Raw genomic sequence first — 19,055 nt, 5'->3', positions numbered from 1 at the left:
GCTGCTGGCCAAAAACGCAGCCCTTAGGCCTGTTTTAACCGCATCCCTTCCGTTTTTTTCCACCAGTGCTACTTTGAATCCCGCAAATTCTCACAATGTGAAGGCCATCTCCCTAAGGTCTGGGACATCCTATAAAGGATAGGAGCTAAAGAGGTGCAACAAGAGGAGGATAAGGAGAAAAAAGAATGAGTTGTTGAGAAAGGAGAATATGAAATCCAAAAAGATGGTGTTCAAAAGGAGAAAGAGGTTGAGGTAGAAAAGCAAGCACCAACAGATGTCAAACCATCAAGATTCGATCCTCCCCGGCCACCATTTCAGAAAGGATAGTTGAGAGAAAGTTGAATGACAAGTACAACAAGTTCATGATCATGTTGAAAGGTCTTGAAATCAACATTCCCTTCCTTGGGGCTGTGTCATAAATGCCATCCTATACAAAGTTCCTCAAGGAACTTCTTTCCAACAAGAAGAAACTCAATGAACAATGCATCACTCTACCATACTAAGTGAGTGCACTTGTGCAACACCAAAGTCTACCCAAACAATGAGATCCGGGTAGTTTCACTCTTAGTGAAATTGGGAGATCTTGAGACCAAGGGAGCATTGGTCGGCTAAGGCGGAAGTGTAAGCTTGATGCCCTTGTCCATTGTAAAGTTGCTGAAGTTTGAGATGGTGCCTTCAAGGAAGACAATTCAATTGGCCAACCTCTTGATTAAGCTACCTTGTGGAAAACTTGAAGATATACTAATTCAAGTTGGTAATATCTTTGTACCTTATGATTTTGTTGTAATAAATATTGCGAGGTGGCCGATGAAATAGTTGTGTTTGAGTTTTCGAAAACCTCGAAGCAACCTATGGTGGAGATGGTGTGGAGAGTAGACTTGGTGGGGTTGAAGATTTTTAATTATGAGAGGGTACAAAGCATGAGACATTATATGCTTTATGAGGCCCTCCAAGATGATGAGGAGGTGGAAAAATCAAGAGAGGCCATGGAGATTGAAGCCCAACTTGATGAAGCTCATATGGATGCCCAAGTAAGCAAATATGAGATCCCATTGATCCAAACTGTGGCCAAGGGGGGGACTTCTAAGCTTCCTCCCAAGGTAGAGTTGAAACCCCTCCACTTCTCCCTTAAATATGTTTTTTTAGAGAATGAGTCTGAATATCCTTTTATCATAAATGCTAACCTTGATGACATCTCCTTGAAAAATTGATTGAGTTGTTGAGAAAATATAAGGGTGTCAGACGGTATAATATTGATGATATCCAGGGTATTATCCCTACCTTGTATATGCATCGCAACCACCTTGAGAATGATCATGTGCAACACCCTAGTTTTTGAAACAGTTTATTATTTATTATAGTCTATTTAATATTAAATTTATTTATCTTTAGGAAATACTTTGTAAATAATTTATATGGTTATAGTGGGACAAGTTTAGTGAGTAATTAAACTAATAATAGTAATAAGAGGGAATATACTCCTATATATGTACAAAAAAAGGGGGGGAGAGGGGAAAATAAAACAAGAAAACAAAAAACAAAGAAAACCTCATATTTACGTTCTTCACCACCATTCAACCTCTTCACCATCTCATCCTCTCAAGTCCTTCAACGTTTCTCCTTCACCACACAACCACCACCGTTATCGACGACCCGCAACCACAACCGTCACTAGAAGCGACACAAGGGTTAACTTCAGTAGAGGAGGTCAGAGTCAACAAGCCCCAAGGAGTGCTAAGGAGTTTGTTTCAGCCCCGTAGCCAAGCCTAGGGCCAATATCAATTCCAAAACAACCCAGGACCTGTTCATCGTTATTTCTGGAAAAGATGTGAGAACTATCATCCATGGAGGGATAATGAAGGCAATAAGGTGACATGTAATATTGCAAGAGAGAGGGGCATAGAGCTTATGAGTGTTTTAATAACCATGATTTTAAGATTGACTGCCTTTATAAGGTGTTGAGGACACCCACTGCTAGTACAACTAGTAATAACCTAACTACAACTGCAGCTCCAAATCGTACCGTTGGAATGGCTAATGCTGCTCATGCTAAGAGAGGTCCCGAGAAGAAGAATACGGGCAACCTTAATCATCTGAAGCAAGCAAATGCAGATAACCTGGGGAATGCAGTGATTGGTACGTTCTCTATCCATTCTACACCTGGCTACTACTATTTGATTCAGGTTCATCACATTCATTTAAATCTGAAAATTTTGCAAAAAGGCTAAACTTAGAAAGCGTCACACCTTGTTAGGACGATATTTTCATTCCTTCTAGTCTAAGTGTCACGTGTAATAGGATGTATTTAGATGCCCCTATAGCTTATGGTGAAACTACCCTGTTTGCTGATCTAATAGTTTTTCCTTTGGAAGACTTTAATGTAATACTAGGGATGGATTGGCTAAAAAAATATAAAGCCAATATAGATTGTCCACAAAAGGTCGCAATATAGAGTCATAAAGGTGTCCATGTGCTTTATAGTCGCCGTTTGGTGAAAATTTTTTCTACTCTTACATTGAAGTCTTATTTGAGGAAGGGACGCCCTGAGTACTTTTGCATACATGATACTAGTAAGGAAATACCACAACTCAAAGATGTCCCCGTTGTGAATGAGTATCAAGATGTGTTTCCAGATGATATTCTTAATATGCCTCCATAGCATGATGTGGAGTTCAACATCGATTTGGTACCTAGAACGGGACCTATATCTAAGCCACCTTATCGGATGGTGCTTGCTGAGATAAGAGAACTGAAAACTCAATTAGAAGATTGCTAGATAAAGGCTACATTCGGCCTAGTGTATCACCTTGGGGTGACCGTGCACCAATTCTTTTCGTGAAGAAAAAGGATGGTAACCTACGATTATGCATTGACTACAGAGAACTCAATAACGTCACTGTGAAAAACAAGTATCCATTCAAGGATAGATGACTTGTTTGATCAGTTGGCCGGTGCAGGAGTATTCTCTAAGATCGACTTGAGATCAGGTTACCATCAGCTTCGTGTTGCAGATAAAGATATCCCAAAGACAGCTTTCGTACCCGTTATGGACACTATGAGTTTACAGTTATGCCCTTTGGCTTGACTAATGCTCCAGCGTGTTCATGGATTAATAACAGGGTATTCAGAGCTTATTTGGATAAATTCGTTGTTGTGTTTATTGATGATATATTGATTTATTCAAAGAATGCGAGTGAACATGAAGAGCACCTCCGTGCTGTTTTGCAAATACTGAGAGAAAATCACTTGTATGCAAAGTTCTCCAAATGTGAATTCTGGCTCGAGAAAGTGGCTTTTCTGGGTCATATCATTTCTAAGGAGGGTGTTTCAGTTGATCCATCTAAAATTCAAGCGGTTTCTGAAGGTCTACTCCGAAGAATGTGACTGAAATTCGCAGCTTCCTTGGTCTAGCCGGCTACTATAGGAGATTCGTGAAAGATTTTTAAAATAGCTCGCCCATTGACAAGTTTGATGAAGAAGTGCACCAAGTATGAATGGAATGATGATTGTGAGAAGGCTTTTCAGACGTTGAAGGAGGTCTTACTACAGCTCCAGTCTTAACTTTACCTAATGGGGATCAAGACTACGAGGTGTATACAGATGCTTCGAGAAATGGCCTTGGATGTGTGCTTATGCAGAAACAGAAAGTTGTAGCTTATGCGTCTAGACAATTAAAAGTTCATGAGGCGAACTACCCCACACATGATCTTGAATTAGCTGCTGTAGTCTTTGCTCTTAAAATTTGGCGTCACTATTTGCTTGGTACTTCATTCAAAATATACTCTGATCATAAAAGCCTCAAGTATATCTTCAGCAAAAAGAGTTGAATATGAGACAAAGAAGATGGTTAGAGCTGATTAAGGATTACGATATGGAGATTCAATACCATGAAGGCAAGGCCAATGTTGTTGTGATGGTTCAGTCAGGAAATCTTCTCACTCATTGCACACACTTTCGAGAAGGTTACTTAGAGATGAATTTCAGAATTTTAATGTCGAAATTGTCCGAGTTGGGGTAAAGCTTAACTCCCTTACATTGCAACCATAGATGTAGGATGACATTAAGGAGAACCAAGCTAGTGATGCGCTTCTGAAGAAAAAGATGGAGAGGTTCAAGATACTGAAGATGCTTATTTTAAGATCCATGCAGATGGGAGTCTTCGTATAAGGTAGGTGGTGTGTTCCGACATACCTGATCTGAAGAAGAAAATCTTAGATGAAGCTCATTTGACTCCATATTCGGTACATCCAGGAGGTGACAAGTTGTATAAAGACCTCAAAATCACCTTTTGGTGGCCTCACATGAAGCAACAGGTCGCCGAGTATGTTTCCAAGTGCTTGACTTGCCAAAAAGTCAAGTTTGAGCACAAGAGACCTCAAGGCGAGATTCAACCTTTGGAGATTCCAGTGTGGAAGTGGGACTCAATTTCTATGGATTTTATCTCTGGACTTCCAAGAACACCTAATGGTAATAACATGATTTGGGTCATTGTGGACCGACTCACCAAGTCTGCCCATTTCGTACCAATGAAAGATACATGGAAACATCAAAAGCTAGCCGATGCATATAGGAAGAATGTTTTGCGCTTACATGGTGTGCCAAAGGACATTGTGTCCGATAGAGATAGTAGATTCTTATCTAATTTTTGGCAGAAGCTTCAAGAAGCCTTAGGGACACAGTTGAAAATGAGTACATCATTTCATCCTGCTACTGATGGTCAGACAAAGCGACAATCCAAACACTCGAGGACATGTTAGGGCATGTGCCTTAGAATTTCAAGGCTCGTGGGAAGATAGACTGGACTTGATAGAATTCTCGTATAATAATAGCTATCATTCTTCAATAGGAATGGCCCCATATGAAGCCTTTATGGCCGCAAGTGTCTAGTCCTCTTTGTTGGAGTGATATTGGTGAATCTGTATTCTGTCCTGAAATGATCCAAGAAACCGTGGAACAAGTAAAACTGATACAACAAAAAATGAGAGCAGCACAAGATAGGCAGAAAAGTTACGCTTATAAATAGCGACGACATGCAGAGTTTGAAGTCGATGAGAAAGTTTCTCCTATGAAGGGAGTAATGCGATTCAAGATGAAGGGAAAGTTAAGCCCTAAATTCATCGAACCATATGAGATCCTAGAAAGGATATGTGAAGTCGCCTATAGATTGACATTATCTCCATAGATAGCTCGAGTTCGCAATGTTTTCCATATTTCTCAACTTCATCGGTACATTAGTGACCCCTCACATGTACTCACACCCGATGAATTGCAGCTAAAAGATAACCTTTCATATGTTGAGGTCCCTATGAAGATTCTTGATAGTAAAGTTCGAGCAACTCGGAACGGGGAAGTTAAACTGGTGAAAGTTTGTGGTCGAACCACAAGGACGATGAGCTTAGTTCGAAATTCGAGGATGCGATGCCAGCTCAATATCCCCACCTATTTCAATAGGTACACTTTCAGTTAGGAGGACGTAACTAATCTTTTAGTGAGGGTGGAATTAGTATGATTCATTTCAATTCTTAGTATTTAAAGATAATTTTGACTTGTATTAAGTGTTTGATCCTACTTGAAAGTTAATGGCATGTTGACAGTATGCTAGTATGATAGTTTATGTTGAAGTTTGATAATATATAGGTATTATCTTCCGTAATTTAATAGTTTATAGTTGGATAAACATATAAAGTTAATGAGCTAGAGTCTTGAAAAGGGATAGGATTTTCTCTACGAGTTTAAGAATTGTTTCAAGTTTCGAGGACAAACATTATTTTAAGGGGGTAGATTATAACACCCCAATTTTTGAAACAGATTATTATTTATTTTATTAACTATATTATTTATTTTAGTGTATTTTAGTATTAAATTTATTTATCTTTAGGAATTACTTTGTAAATAATTTATATGGTTATAATGGGACAAGTTTAGTGAGTAATTTAACTAATAATAGTAATAAGAGGAAATATACTCATATATATGTAAAAAAAAAAGAGGGGAAAGGGGAAAATAAAACAAGAAAACAAAAAAAAAAACAAAGAAAACCTCATATATACATGCTTCACCACCATACACCCTCTTCACCATCTCATTTTCTCAAGTCCTTCAACATTCCTCCTTCGCCACACAACCACCACTGTTGCCGACGACCCGCAACCACAACCGCCACTAGAAGTGACACCATACAAGTGAACGTATACGCGGCGCAAGGGGAGAGAAAACGGGTAGTTGCTACTGCATTTTGGAGCGTCTAGGGCTCGTATTAGGGGCGTATTGCAAGTAATTTTTCATCCCCAATCCTCTATATTAGTGGGTAAGTTGAATTCCTCAATTACTTTAAGTTTTTATTTTAAAATTATGAAGTTAGGGTTAATGTTTATGAAATTGATTGGGGGTTTTTAATTTTAATTATTTGGGTATGGAATTGAATGAATAGAATTTTTAATTAGGTCTTTAGTAGTTAGTTTTGATTATTAAACTATTAAGTAAACTTGTTGTTCAAAGAAAATTGTGGTGTAATTCGTATAAATTACCTGTCAGTTTCATAAAACGCAGTTTTATGCAGTTTCTCGATATTTTTAGCAAAAATTCCATTCACAAAAGTTTTCCGTATTGAAATTTTATCCAAGATAGGCTCAAGAAACGCGTGATTGGGATCTCTAATGAGGATATCCATTATAAGTTTTTGCTGAAATTGATAAATTAAAAAAGTATAGTTAGTTTCAAGTGTTTTAAGTTTCAATGTTTTTCTTATGAATGTTTTTCTAATAGATTTTTGAGTGTCTAAATGTATAATAGGAGCATTAATGTTGATTTAATATAAACTAAGAGAGATTTTAGTATTGTTGGTATTAATTACTTTGGTAATCAAAGGTAAATGGCGGTTGAAGTAAGTAAGTTATAAGAATTAGTTATACTTAGTTTTATATAAAAAAAGGGTTGATGTTTTATAAAACTGAAGTTAATAAAAGCTCATTACTATTTTAGCCAAATCTAATAATATCTATTAAGTACATGTATGTTTATATTGTAGATCCCAGTTTCATTGGGTAGCCGTATTGACTGAGCTAGTTGGGTTGCTATAGTTTAAAAGGTAAGATTCCTTACTCAAATCTTTAAAAGTTACGAGAAAGGCCTACAAAAGATAAGATTTCAACCAAAAATTTCATAGGCACGAGAAAAGATTATAAAGGTAGGTATCTCTCCTGAGTTGAGATTGGTTTGAATAGGAGGATGTTCCTCCCAATAAAGACGATTTCTTTTCAAACCTTGAATTATAGAATAGTTACAGAAAAAGATTTATCGATAGTTTTATGTTTTTAAAACGGTTAGGATTGCCTTTGTGGTGTCTCAAGGAATTCGAACCTTGTCAGGGTGGTCTCGACATTACAGAATAGTTGGGCGGGTATGTTGATCAGTACCACGGACTTAGATCTTCTGCTACGGTTCGGCCGTTTGTGGGGTGTGCGCACTAGGGGTCTTTGTCTAATAGTTATCTGGATGGCCTAGCTAGCCCAATGGGTAAGAAAGTTCGTTCCATTCAATAGATTTCTGATTCTAAGATTTTGAATGAAATTGTTTTAGCAAAGAAAATAGAAAATTATTTGGTTTGGAAAAGAAATGAAGAAAAATGTTTTATAATGTTTTTATTTAGTATTGTGGTTGCAAAAATAAATCATTTGTAGGATATAATTTATGCGTCCTACCTGCCTATGTATTTGGATTTACATTATTGAATCTTGCTCATCCTGTTTGGCTGATACTACATGCTTTACATATGCAGGTACTGAAGGCTTAGAGCCGGGGAGTGGGTGGAGAGAAACGTCCACTAGTTTTGCGTAAATATAATTATAATAGTTATTTTCTGGTGCATTTCTTATATATAATCAATATTTTGAGACTTAGGGTTGTAAATATTAATCCACCCAAATCTTTATTCGGTTGGGTTGTAATAATTTAAATTAAGCTTTAATTTAGTTTTGGTACACGTGGTTCTTCCTTAGCGATTATTCTCGTAATAACCGTGGAATAACACATTTGGATTTAGAGTAATTATACAAGAATTACGTTGACATTTGAGCTGGGTAGAGTTGTTGGAAATTTGGAATATGGATTGCTGATTTTTTTGAAACCATTTTAAAATTCGGATGCCAGTCTATATTTCAAATGGAACTCTGCTGACTTTTTTATAAGATTTAATATTATTTAATTTAATTAATCACTCGAAATTCAGGGGTTCTATAGTTGGTACCTCTATTGAGCCTCAAAGGCAGTTGAATTCGACTTTGAAGGAAGTTGTGAAAAAAGAGGTTTTTAAGCTCCGTGAAGCGGGTATCATCTATGCTATCTGGAATAGCAAATGGGTGAGTCCGGTTCATGTGGTGTCTAAGAAAGGTGGCATGACCATTGTCAAGGATGACAAGGGAAATGACATCTCCATCCGTACTATGACTGGGAGGAGGATATGCATTAACTATAGGCGGCTAAACAAAGCCACTAGGAAGGATCATTTATCTTTGCTATTCATCAACTAAATGTTGAAGAGGTTGGTAAAGCATTCACATTACTGTGTTCTTGATGGTTACTCCGGATTCTTCCAAATTATTATCCATTCGGATGACCAACATAAAATAACTTTACATGCCCTTATAGTACAGTTTCATAACAAAGAATGCTTTTCGATTTATGCAATGCTCCATCTACCATCCTAAGGTGCATGACCGCCACCTTTTTCGACATGCTTGAAGATATATATATATATGTGTGTGTGTGTGTGTGTGTGTGTGTGGTGTGGTGTGGTGTGTGTGTGTTGTGTGTGTGTGTGTTTGTGTGTGTGTGTGTGTGTGTGTGTGTGTGTGTGTGTGTGTGTGTGTGTGTGTGTCCATATCAGTGTCCTCACTTATGTTTAGGACACTGACAATGTTACTCTGGACTGTTTCCTCCTCAACAATTCGTGAGGTAGAAGGTTCAACCCTGCTACTTTGGTCTTTGATAGCTTGAAGAAATTCGGATTTTGAAGTCATGACCTCCTTTTGTGCCTTTTGCGAAATCTGGAATGGTTTAAAAATCGGATTTTGGAGGATCGTATCTATAGGGGTAGAGACCGAGCTTGTGTCAGCTTTAAGGTTATGTTTCTCAATTCTGGAAAGTTGCTTTCCTAAAGTGTTAAGGGTAATGTTAGTGAAATTGTTTTGTAAGACAATATTTTTGAGGTTTGTGGTGTCTTCTTCTTGAGGTATCTTTAGAGGTGAGGCCTCTAACTTGTGCTCTCCTATGAAGAAGGTAATTTGTCGCAACGGAGGATGGTCAGCTTGAACTTTGCCATCTGTAGCCTCCCAAATGGATGTTCTTTTGTTGGTGTTGACAGGTTCTATGGATTTAAAAGGGTAATCAACGTTATGGTCAAAACTATAGAGTTCAAACCAATCAAAAAATAAAATATGAGCTTTGTGTTGTACTAAAAAGTTGTAATAACTTTCTTAGATTTGTGCACGGATATCTAGAAAGTTCTCAAAAACCACACTCTCTTTGAAAGGTTATGTGTGGCATAAAAGTCTTCATGAACTAATTTTTTATTGAGCCCGAGGGCGAGTTTGGAGGAGACTGTCGTTCAGCATAAACTGGGTGTGGAACTTGGGTTCTATATTCTACATTTTGGATGGAAGGTGAAGGTATATCTGAAGTAGAATACCTTGGCCTTTCCGGATAATTGTTTCTAAGGCAACTGATTTGTCGTTTGTAATGCATGTTGTTTGTAGAAGGAAGATGAGAACACCGTCCAAGTCTTTCAACAGAGGACAGTCTTCTGATCTTCATTCTACAAACAACATGCATTACAAACGACAAATAATTTGCCCTAGAAACAATTATCTGGAAGGCCAAGGTAGTCTACCTCAGATATACCTTCACCTTCCATCCAAAATGTAGAATATATAACCCATGTTCCACACCCAGTTTATGCTGAACGACAGTCTCCTCCAGACTCACCCTCGGCCTCAGTTATAACTGAAAATGTTGCTAATGAGCTAAACGTCCTTGAAAAGAACTTTTGGGTTAATAAAAAATTAGTTCATGAAGACTTTTTTGCCACACATAACCTTTCAAAGAGAGTGTGGTTTTTTGAGGACTTTCTAGATATCCGTGCACAAATCCAAGAAAGTTATTAAAACTTTTTAGTACAACACAAAGCTCAATATTTTATTTTTTGAGTGGTTTGGACTCTATAGTTTTGACCATAACATCGATTACCCTTTTTGAATCCATAGAACTTGTCAACATCAACAAAAGAAAATCCGTCTAGGAGACTCTAGATGACACTGTTCAAGCTGACCATCCTTTGTTGCGACAAATTACCTTCTCCATAGGAGAGCACAAGGTAGAGGCCTCACCTCTAAAGATACCTCAAGAAGAAGACACCACAAACCTTAAAAATATTATCTTACAAAACAATTTCACTAACATTACCTACCCTTAACACTTTAGGAAAGCAACTTTTCAGAATTGAGAAACATAACCTTAAAGCTGATACAAACTTGGTCTCTACCCCTATAGATAAGATTCTCCAAAATTCGATTTTTAAACCATTTCAGATTTCGCAAAAGGCACAAAAGGAGGTCATGACTTCAAAAACCGAATTTCTTGAGGCTATCAAAGACCAAATTAGCAGGGTTGAACCTTCTACCTCACGAATTATTGAGGAGGAAACAATCCAGAGTAACACTGTCAATGTCCTAAACTTAGTGAAGACACCGATACCGAGACTACTCCATCATGACAAACACCTGAAATAGCTAAGCTCTCTTGGCAAAATTCTGGTCCTCTTGATGTTATTCCTATAAGATCTAGTGAATTCCAGGTTGGAAGTCAGCTAACACAATTGTTCAACCAAATATAAGCATCTTCCATTTATGAATGGAACATAGATGGCATGAGTGAACACCAGATTTTAAACCTTTTACAACAGATGACCATGGCTTCAAATGCTTAAAAACCCAATCTGGTACGTCAGATAAAACGGTTGCAAACTGTTAATTGCAGGCTTCTCTGGCCAGTTAAAAGGATGGTGGGATTTCTATCTCACCAAACAACAAACTAGATATTTTAAATGCTATCCAAACAACAGAAGATGGGGTTCCCATTCTCAACCAGAATGGAGAACCAACCCAAGATTCTGTCTCGACCCTAATCTTTACCTTATCTCTACATTTCATTGGAGATTCCTCCCATCTAAGAGATAAAAACGCAAGTCTAATTTTAGATGCAAAAAACTTAGTGATTTTCAATGGTATAAGAATACTTTTCTCACTAGGGTTATGCTTAGGGAAGATTCTAACCAACCCTTTTGGAAAGAAAAATTCCTAGCAGGACTCCCAACCATCCTAGGAGAAAAAGTCAGAAACAGAATCCGGGAAGATTTGGGGAGCATATCATCCCTTATGATAGACTAACCTACACGTAAATTAGTTAGCCTAACCTTTAAACAAGGCCTTCAAATATGTCAAGATTTGAAGCTTCAAAAACATCTTAAGAGGAAGTTAAAAGAAACTAAAAAGGAGTTAGGATCCTTCTGCCAACAAGTTGATATGAACTCCCCCCAAACAAAAACTTGCAAAGGAAGTTGTAGTAAACCAACCACTTCCCAAAAACTCTATAAAGCCCGAAGGTTATATAAAAGACTGAAAAGTCTTCCATAAAAAACCTTTGAGCAACGAAAATGGAATACCCATAAGAAACACCAACAAACCACCCAAAACCTGACTTTAAAATAATAACTTGTTTCAAATGTGGTAAAAAGGGTCATACGCCAGATATTGTAGAGTTTTAACAAGATCCAAAACCTTGACCTAGATGATGAGACTCTAGGAAGAATTTCATCTCTTCTAATAGAATCTTCTGATTAAGTGACCGAATCTTATAATTATGCTGAGAGTCATAAATGTTATCCAGGATATTAGCAACCTAGATTTACAAAAACAATACCTTGAGCGCCTTCGTGAATCCCTTAAAGAAAAAGATCTCAACTCTCCCTCCCCAAGCACTGAACCATACAACCTCACCTCTATTTTAGAAAAGAGGAGTTCTAGAAAGAAGCCAGAAAGGACCATACAGGATCTTCAGGCTGATCTTAAAACCATTAAAATAGACATAAGAGATCTTAAAACAAAACAACAGCATAAATCTGCCATAATTCAACCACTAACTTCTCATATTACTACATACACCTCTAACGAGAGTGATCCTGACGCCGACCCAGATGATGAAAATAGCTCAAAAGTCCAAGACAATTTCCTCTTTGTTTTAAAAGAAATCAGTTCTAGAAAATATTATATAAAGGTTACACTTGAATTTTCTAGCGATTTTATAATTAATACCATAGCTTTATTCGATACTGGAGCAGATTTAAATTGTATTAAATCTAGTCTCTTCCCGAGACGTTTTCATTAAAAAACTTCTCAAAGACTTAGATCTGCTAATAACACCAAGATGCAAATAGAAGGAAAAACTGAGGCAAGGATATTAAATCAAGGTCTTTCACTAAAAAGCCAGTTTGTCCTTGTTACCAATATACACCATTCTGTAATCTTAGGAACACCTTTCATAAATGTAATAACCCCTTACAATATAAGCTATGATAGGATATCCTTCAAAACCAAAAATAAAAAACTATAATTCCTTTTCCTAGAAAAACCAAAAACTAGGAATCTCAACATTATAAAAGCAAGTTCTATTTACAATAGTGAGATAAATTCTCTTATCAACCGAAAGCAAAGTGATGTGCACGATCTAAAACAAAAAATCCATTTACAAAGATCGAAGACCAGCTACAAAGTAGTGTTCTAAAAACCCAAATAGCTGACTTCCAAAGTCTCCTTGAACGAGAAGCCTGCTCTGATCTTCCAAATGCCTTTTAGAATAGAAAGTAACACATGGTTGACTTACCTTATGAACTGGATTATGATGAAAAGAATATCCCTACCAAGGCTCGGCCAACCCAGATGAATGCCGAATTAGAATGTCATTGTCATGAAGAGATTATATTTCTCGAAAGTAAAGGCTTAATTTAAAAATCCCACTCCCCTTGGAGTTGTGCAGTGTTTTACGTTAACAAAGCTTCGGAAATTGGACGTGGCACACCCAGATTAGTTATAAATTATAAATCTCTTAACAAATCCCTAAGATGGATTTGTTATCCTATACCCAATAAAAAATACTTGATGCAAAAATTACACCATGCTTTTATCTTTTCAAAATTTGATATGAAATCTAGATTTTGGCAAATACAGATCAAGCCACAACACCGTTATAAAACTACATTTACAGTTCCTTTTGGCCAATATGAATGGAACATAATGCCTTTTGGCCTTAAAAATGCTCCTTCTGAATATCAAAGGATAATGAACGATATTTTTAACCCCTATTCAGATTTTTGCATAGTTGACATTAATGATGTGCTAGTTTACTCAAGCACGATTGACCAGTATTTCAAAAATCTAAAGACCTTTTTCTATCTAAAAAAAATGGTCTCGTCGTTTCGGCAAAAAATATTTCTTTATTTCAAACAAAAATTAGATTCGTTGGTCACTTGGTGTCTTGTGGAACTATTACTCCTATTGATAGATCTCTCCAATTCACCAACAAATTTCCTGATAAAATCTTAGACAAAACACAACTATACAAAGATTTCTTGGTAGCTTAAATTATGTCTAAGACTTTTATCCAAATCTTTGTAGAATTGCAAAGCCCCTCCATGATAGACTAAAGAAAAACCCACCGCCTTGGTCTGATATCCATAGGCTGTTAAAACAATAAAAACCTGTGTTTAAAACTCCATGCCTTAGTTTAGCAAACCCTAACCTGCCTAAAATTGTTGAAACAGATGCCAGTGACAAAGGTTACGGAGGTATCTTAAAAGAATACATTATCAGGTTCACCTCGGGGCACTCGAATGATACCTAGGAAAAATACTCTACTATAAAACAAAAAATGTTGTCAATTGTTCTTTGTATTATCAATTTTCAATCTGATTTATGAAATAAAAAAATTCCTCTTACGAGTTGATTGTCAAGCTGCTAAATCTGTTTCTAAAAAGGATGTCCAAAACATTGCTGCAAACATATTTTTGCCAGATGGCAGTCTATTTCAAGCACTTTTTAATTTGAGATTGAGCATATAAAAGGAAAAGAGAATTCTATCCCTGACTTCTTAACCCGTGAATTTCTTACAGAAATGCCAAAAAAGATAAAAGATAAGGAGAAGTCTCGACCTCCTCATGAGAAAACCATATGCACCATACAAAAACCAATAAAAACATGGTACAGCGCAGTTCAGAATATGGAGAGTGAAACCTCCTCCATTGATAGAACACAGGAAGTTCAAGACTGGCTCCTTTCCATCTATGAGCATCCTTCGTCCATCCTAAAACAACCCCAAATCCTCCATGCTTTTGAAAACTCTAAGTAAAACCAGGAAAACTCCAGCAAAGCGGTCATAGAAGACAAAAATCACGCAGATAAAAATATTACAGTTAGTTCAAAACCAGAGGAAGGAGAATCTTCTCAAAAAACCCCTCCTTAAAAACAATTTGTAAAACCAAGTAACTCTCAGGTTGTGGTGGCTCAACCAAAGAAAAATGAGAAATCCGAATATTTTGTAAAAACCTGCTTCTCAAAACATTATAACAATTGAACATGGTTATCATAATGAAGATCCCTATGTTTCAATTCAAAAAATCTTTGGAAAAAACTGGTTCTACAAACCATGGGATCGTACTAAAACAGCAGAATATTACCAGACAATCCTTGAAATCACTGGCTCCGCTGAATTCAAGCACTTCCTCTATAAGAATGTACAAGCCGAGCCGTCTTATTCAACCATCAAAATCCTAAAGGTTCTCTGTCCTCACGATTGGAATCAAGACCTTTCAAAACACAATGCCTTCCCTATTAGCTTCAATAACACATTCCCACATTCTAAAACCTTTAATTATTGGGATTACCAACAGGCTTGGTTTTCCACCTTCCTAATACAAAACAATATATCACCCATTCATGGTTAATCTACTTTAACACTAAAATCATACAGCCAGAAAAATTGCCATCTTGGTTTACACATTGGTGGAAATTCTATGGCTCTTCTATAGAAATCCTTCACCCTAAAGTCACAAAAAGCTATAATACATTCAGAACCCAATATAAACCTTCAGATATTAAAAGGCGTTTTCCTGCCTTATGTTTATTTTCAATGAAGTTCTACCTCCCTTGGGTTTGTCAATGGTTCCTCGAAATAAAACCAAGATCAAGAGGGTATGGTTCTCCAAAGAAAATTTAAAACTAGATGGTAGTCAAACTTTAATGCACCATAATCTTTTCTCAAACCAGCCATCAGAGAATGGTTAAATAAAAATAGTAACACAGGTGTCATGACATCAGGGGCAGAACAATCTCAGTTCCTATCCCGAAATTCACAAGCAAATTCCTTGCTTGCCTCAGCGAAAACCCCCCAAAGATTACGCACGGATCCTTCGACAGGTAGCTAATAGTATGTCTGAATCCTCCATAACTTCAGATAATGAAACAAGAACAGACTCCTCCATCCACATGAGTGACGATGAAGAAGATGCTGGTTTCCAGACTTCATCAACAGTTTAAAGCTTCAACAAAACAAAATGCTTCAAGCAAAAAAAAAATAGTTCTCTCACTATCTCCAAAGCAGCAATAGGGTCTACACAGCAAAAGACAAAATACTTCAGAACAACAGTCTTACTGGCATTTTTTGAACAACAAACAGACAAATTCCTCAATAGTAAAAAGTTGCAAAACTATTCATCAATAGTTTAAAGCTTAAACAAAACAAAATTGTGAACAGTTTAAAGCAGAAGATAAATTGTTCATATATATATAATATTATATATTATTATTATTATATATATATATATATATATATATTATGGATGATTTTAGTGTTTGTGGTTCGTGTTTTGACAAATGCTTAAAAAACCTTGAGAAAGTATTTAAAAGATGTCAAGAGATGAACCTTATATTTAAATTGGCAAAAGTGTCATTTTATCGGTGGGGAGGGAATTGTCCTTGGCCATAAGATTTCAAAGAATGCAGTTGAAGTTGTCCGGCAAAGGTCACGGTGATTGAAAAGCTACCCCCACTCACTTTGGTGACCGGGGTGCGTGCCTTCTTGGGACATGCCGACTTTTATCGCTGTTTCATCAAATATTTTTCACAAATTGCAAGACCTTTGATGAGTATAATTCAAAAAGAAGTGGGATTCCAATTTGATGAATCTTTCACAAAGGCATTTGAGACCTTGAAAAATGCTTTAGTGAATGCGCCCATTGTGCAAACTCCGAATTGGGAGCTCCAATTTGAACTAATGTGTGATGCGAGTGACTATCTAGTTGGTGTTGTGCTTGGAAAAAGGAAGCACAAGAAATTGAATGTGATCTCAGAGGTAAGCCGCACTTTATATGATGCGCAAAAGAATTACTCGACCATGGAGGAGGATATGTTGGTGGTGGTGTTTGCATTTGACAAATTCCGGCCTTATCTTATTTGCAACAACCCCATCGTCTACATCGATCATGGCACGGTCAAATACTTAATGAGAAAGAAAGATGCCAAGCCACAACTAATTCTACAACACTCCAACAATTATCTCTTATCCAAAATACTTTTCAATTATACAACTTAGAGAATCATCAAAGCATTATCGCCCATGTGATAACGTATCGGCTTATTCAGAATTTTGCAGCAAAAACCATAATAACTAACTCTAGAATTGAAATTTAGTTAATAACAAAGTCAACTTTAAAAGTCAACCAACAATGTCAATGTTAACATAAAACCAAACCAACTATAAAATATATAAACTAGTGTACGATAAATAATTTAAACTACACAAGCTCTCCAATACCGGACCCAATTATGCATCTTTTTCAAACTTGCAGATGACAATTCACTATTGATCTAGAGAGTCTGCTCACTAAAATGGATCACCAGAGGATCAATAAGGCATAGTCATGATCAACATACATAAACAAAAGCACGTAATCAGCAAAGTTGAGTACTACATAGTAAATAAATAAACAAACCTAACATGATACTATTTCATAATAACATGATAGGTATAATAAACAAACCTCATAATTATGATACTAAGAACATCAACACATAGGTATGTACGTACCTTTTATACAGAAACTGGGTGGCCACTTTCAGAACCTTAAAAGTCGCCTACGACGAAATATCCGTCAAAACAAAGAGGAAAGAACAAAAGATGCGGCTCAAGGGTGGCGTGGCAGCAGCACGGTGGTATCACGGTGGTTGGCGCAGTGGTTTTATGAGGAAGGGAGGTTACTTGTTGAAGAAGAAATTATTGCTTGGGAAGGAAGCTAGGAAAAACCGAGGGAGAGAAAGGAAGAGGAGAGGGGCGCCGGTTCTTGGAGTGAGGAGAGAAAATATTGTGTGGGGAAAAATTATGGGTTTAATGAATTTATATATGTGTTTTCCTTATGGGATTAAGAAAAGATAATTGGGATTAAATAGAGTTTAATGATGAGTAAAATTGATGTTTGGATCTCCTTACACAACTAGAAGTTTGTTTCCTAAATTAAATAGTGTTTGGGTTCCTAACCCATTTAGACTCCTTTTTCGAATCCAACAAGTATTTCAAATGTTTTAATTTTTAAAGCATGCCTACACAAAATACTTTACCTTCTTTAAATCCTTATTTCATTTGACTTTCAAATAGTCAACCTTTTAAAGAAATAGTTTATTTTATTACTAAATTATATTTAAATATAAATACATAGCTACTAAAATATATTTATAAAATTCATAAATTTAAGGGGGATTACAAATTCGATGGGTTCTCCTCCTTCAAGAAGTTGACATGAAGATTCTTGATAAGAAGGGGAGTGAACATCTAGTGGTGGACCAACTCTCTCGGTTGCCATTAGACCATCTTTGCTATGGTGAGGAGAAGAAATCAATCATTGATGAGCTTCATGATGACACTCTGATAGTGATCATTTCCAACACAATCCCTTGGTACCCCGATATTGCTAACTATTTGGTGAGTGAAGTGGTGCCTCATGACTATAATTCTCAACAAAGAAAAAGATTTTTCAAGGAGGTCAAAAGGTATTTTTGGGATGATCCGTATTTACATAAGGGGTATAGTGATGGTATATTCTGAAAATGTGTGCCTACTCACGAGATTGAAAGAGTCTTGGCGCATTGTCATTCACTTGCAGGTGGCGGTTATGGTGGTGTTGGTAACACCGCAACAAAGATTGTTGATTGTCTCCTTCGGTGGCCAACATTGCATAAAGACGCTTACACATTCATATTTTGTTGTGATCGATGCTAAAGAATGGGAGGAGTAACCAAGAGAAATAAAATTCCCCAACAATTTAATCTTGATGTTGAGCCTTTTGACGTATGGGGTGTGGACTTTATGGGTCCTTCCGTTTCTTCCTGTGGAAAAAAATATTTTTTGGTGGCCGTAGATTATGTGATCAAGTGGATCGAAGCCATCCCTTCACCTAACAATGACCACAAGGTAGTGATGAAGTTGCTCAAAAAGATTATCTTTCCTCGATCTGGAGTGCCTCGGTGTCTCATTAGTGATGGAGAGTCTCATTTTGCTAAGAAGCAATTTGAAACTCTCTTGACGAAGTATGATGTGCACCATAAGCTTGGTTTTCCCTATCATCCTCAAACTCAAGGACAAGTGGAAGTCTCGAATCGCGAAATCAAGAATTTGCTCGAAATGATAGTAAATAAATCAAGGAAAAAGTGGTCTCTTCGGTTGGATGATACTCTTTGGGCTCTAAGGATTGTTTACAAGACCCCAATTGGCACTACTCCTTATTTGTTTGTTTATGAAAAGGGGTGTCATCTATTGGTTGTGCTTGAATACAAGGCATGGTAGGCCGTGCATGCTCAATATGGACCGCGACTTGGACAGAAAGAAGAGGTTGCTTAAACTCAACTAGTTGGAAGAGTTGAGGTTCAATGCATATGAGAGCTCTAGGCTTTACAAAGAGT

Source organism: Beta vulgaris, chromosome 9 (genome assembly GCF_026745355.1).
Source record: "Beta vulgaris subsp. vulgaris cultivar EL10 chromosome 9, EL10.2, whole genome shotgun sequence".
NCBI lineage: Eukaryota > Viridiplantae > Streptophyta > Magnoliopsida > Caryophyllales > Amaranthaceae > Beta > Beta vulgaris.
Note: the sequence above shows the minus strand (reverse complement) of the source record.